Raw genomic sequence first — 4,525 nt, forward strand, 5'->3', positions numbered from 1 at the left:
TAGATGGATTCATTCCATGTAATCTCAACATTGCATGCATGGCGCATTTACTAGCATTGTAGATTAGTAGATTAGTTAATGAATACGTGGAGTAGCTACAATAAACACATATATTATTAGAATCTTTTAAACCAGAGGTTCCCAAACCCTTTAGCTGCGGTAAGTAGTGAAAATAGCAGATCTACAAGCTTACGATGTGAGGGATTGTGAGCTTGTAGATCTGCAAGCCCCAGGTTAAAGAGTAGATTGGGGTTTGAACCCGCACCATCTGGTTCATGTAGACAGCGTCTTAACAGGCAGAGCTATTTGCTGCCTCTCTGCACTATATTGTTTTTACATTCTTTAGTTTGCTTTGATTAACAACAAAAACGAAGGTTCCTTGACAATTTTTCTAAAAAGTTTTAAATATAGATCTGTCTGGCACTACATCTTTTCATATGGGGGTCCACGGCCAAATATTTGGCTTCCTTCCTTCCTTCACATGAAAATGTTTGAGAACCACTGTGATCAAAGAGGCAGCCAGGTGAATGGGCACAGTGACTCTCTGGTGAGCAGAAGGTCCCGACTACGGTAGTGTGGCCCAATTCCAAACTCCGCCCTCTCAACTGCTCCTCTGCTTGCTGGAGCCAAATGCCTTTAATTAATTTGGTGGAATGACGCATCACGTTCATCTAATGTCAATGTACAAAGGTCAGTGTGCTTGTTGGTTAGCTCTGTTGGAAGAGCTCTTGACTTCAGACCACAAGGTCATGGGATTGAATCTCAGCTCAGGATCTTTGGCATCTGGCTCCTACGGGGCTACTATCTTTTTTCTTCTTTATCATAAAGGTTGCTGGACAATATATAGAGGATGAAATGCATCATTTATTAAATAATATAAAGGTAATATCAAATATCAAAAAATGAGAGACATGACGCTTTATTAGCAAGACAGTCTTTTGTTATATCATTCCTCATTTTGCTGGTTTCCCCTGAAACCCCTTTACTGTTACAGAGTACAACTGCCTTAGAATCACTGCTGATGATGTGGCCATAGCTGAATCATGGTTAGAGAGCCTGCCTGTCAAGCCATAAATCCCAAATTCAATCCCAGGCCTCAGCAATGTGTCAAAGTGTCCCTGAACAAGACACTTAAAAGAATAGTTCACCCAAAAAATAATTATTTTCTATCAATTACACACTCCATGAAGCCTTGAATTCATGGATTTTTTGTTTGTTTTTGACACATTCCTGAGCACAGACTCAGAGTCAGGCAGGCAGCTAATCACCACCGTATCAATTCAGCAGAGCGACCCTCGCCTATATAGTGATGCAAATGTATGCCTTTGTCTTCATGGGGTACCAGGGGTGGGGGTCTAGGCCATCACCTGTAGGCCTACTCACCTGGCTTAAAAGGGTCTCCGAGAGCAGCTTGAGCCATTCATTACTAAACTACAACATGAAGAACCGCTGAAGAATTGATTGATTGATTATACTAATTACTTGCATATTGTTTTTATTAACGTTTTTCAGTTTTGTAGTCAGTGTGTGTAGTGTTGTTAAATTGTTTCCCCCGAGATTTTGCCCTAAATGTAACTCACACCTTCCAACAAAAATAACAATCAAATACTGCCATTGTGATTTGCATATCAAAAACTCAAGGAACTAGCAAATTAACATGAATGGCCGTGGCTGCATATCAGTGAGGGGGCACACAAAACGGGTGGAATCCCCCAAAACAGGATAAGAACAGGAGAAATGGAAGGATAGGAGACATTTATTACATTTGTAATAAATGTGTCGGACAAATAACATTTTACGGTTTGGATTGTTTATTATGTATACATTTCTAATTTACATATCTATAATACATATACTGACCAAAAGGACTTTATGAAGTTTCACATGCATCAGAAATAGGATTATTATTTAAACTCTTTGATGGGTGATGCAAATAAACTAAATGCAATCAAACAATACAACTGGTGGTATTTTTAGAAACTGTATTGATTCTCCAAGTCATCTTCCAAAACATAATTAATGTAAATATAACATCCATTTTTACATCACAATTATGTACATAATATATATATTTTTTAAAGCAGCACAAAAAGGCATTTTAAGATTGAAATGTGATAGATGATGACAAAGCGTTTATGAGCAGGAAAACAACCACAAAATACTACTGAGATTGGAAATGTGTGGTCTCTTCACACAAAGTATATCACTTTCATAGAAAGAACGTGATTGAAGGAACAGATTCTGAAAAGGACAAACCCACTCTGTCTCATAACCAGTGAAGAAAAAAAATAATAATAATCTTGGAGAAAGCAATTGTGCTTTCCATTGCATCTATGTGACAGAACAGCAGAGTAATCTATTCCAAGGGTTCCCAAACTTTTCAGGCCGCGACCTCCCAAAATAATCATATTTGAACTGGGGAGTAGGGATTACGTTTAGTTTGACTCGGTTCCACAGATAAATATTGTGAAAATAGACAAACTACAAACTCACAACGCCTCGCACATTGAAGCGTTGTGAGCTTGTAGATCAGCTATTTTCACAATGTTTGCCTCTTTCTTACCTAATATTTGACAATTTGGTATTAAAAAGGTTTTAAAAGTCATTCAATATACATGTGCAGATACCCTGTAGGTGTATACACTTATACTGTATGATGGTTTGTTTACTGTTGAGCGAGAAAACAATGTTGCACTTTAAGCTAATCATCTGGGGACCCCCCAAAATAATTTGGGGGTCCCGACCCCCAGTTTGGGAACCACTGATCTATTTTATAAAGTGCTTTCCTTTTTCAGATTTCAAATTGCAGCCATGCTATTTATTTACTAATGAGCCAGCTCATATCGTTTCACTCTTAATTACACTTCATTCAGTGTGTTATTTCCAATGAGATTATAATAGAACAAATCCTACAACTATGAAGCAAACATTCAAAACTTCCATACATAAATGATCATTTTTGTATACTCTTTATATTCGTAATAAAATGAAATGTCTCAATGCCGTCCAAGGACGACACGTTGTGAGCTTGTAGATCTGCTATTTTCAAAAGATTCTTATACATTCGAAACCTGTGAAATGGGACCTTCTGCTTAATGAGTACTTTCTACTTTTGGTACTTTAAGTATATTTTGATGCCAATACTTTTGTACTTTCGCTCAAGTACATTTTGAATACCAGACGTTTACTTATAACAGAGTATTTCTACATTGCGATATTGATACTTTTACTTAAGTAAAATATTTGAATACTTTTTCCACCACTGCAAACAAGGGCCGCTCGAGTCAATATGCTTGCATACAATAGAAAGGCTGGAGCACACGTATGTCTACTTTTAGACCATGCCTAAATAGAGACCTATAATGTAATACTACAACAGACTGTGCAATGCAGATGGAGCAATATTGTCTGGGGAGTTACCAGATGCCTACTTTTATATATCGATATTGGCGCTCGGCCGATACTATTGGACGATACCGGCCTATCACAGGCCAAGCACACATATGTCATATTAGAGTATATCGTGTTGATCGATATGAAAGCTTCTTTTTTTTTTACAGAACATAAAGAAGAAAACAATTTCTTGCCTGCATTACATAATCACACACGCATGCATCATTCATTGTTGCATTAGTCATGAACAAGAAAAGACAACTGATGCCATTTCAACAGTTCTCTATTGCAGTGGTTCTCAAACTTTTTCATGTCAAGGACCCCCAAATTGACACTAATTAGCCAGCGGACCCCCATTTGAAAAGATATGCCAGGGACTAGGGGTGTGCCGATATATCGTCCCGCGATATATCGCGATACGTTTTCGCGACGATATGTATCGTTTTGGAAAAAAAAATATCGTTTTTGAAAAAAAAAAAATTTTTTTTTTTTTATTTTTATTTTTTTTACAATCATAATAATCAGGCATGCAAACGGCCCCGAAGTGAAAAGAGTGACAACATGGTTTTTTTTCGGGTCAGGTGTCATACTATTTGGATTCAAAACGGCTATTGTAGCTGAAAAGCTACAAGTTTGCATGTCTGAATAATGCAAAAACAGAATTATTTGTTTGCATTTTCTTTTTTTCTCCTCCATATATTTTCATAATAAAAAAAGTGCGTATCGTATCGTATCGAAATCGTATCGAAGTTGTGAGCCAAATATCGTATCGTATCGTTTCGTGAAATTAGTGTATCGGCACACCCCATAAGAGAAGATTTTTTTTACGGCTCTAGCAGTGATTCTCAACCATTTTAATTTCAAGGACCCCCAGTTTGACATGCATTAGAGGCTACGGACCCCCATTTAATAGCATTTCTATCTCTTGGACCCCAATTTATATTATAACATTAATGTTATTTTAACTCTGAGAGTGTACAAATGGAACCAAATGGACCCGTTAGGGTCCATTTGGTTCCATTTGTACACTCTCAGAGTTACAGACCCATAAGGGTCTATTTGGTTACTATTCTATAATTTAGCTGGGGACCCCCTGGAACTCTGTCAAAGACCCCTGGGGGTCCCCGGACCC

This window comes from Gymnoscopelus microlampas, assembly GCF_963454915.1.
Source record: "Gymnoscopelus microlampas genome assembly, chromosome: 22".
Lineage (NCBI taxonomy): Eukaryota > Metazoa > Chordata > Actinopteri > Myctophiformes > Myctophidae > Gymnoscopelus > Gymnoscopelus microlampas.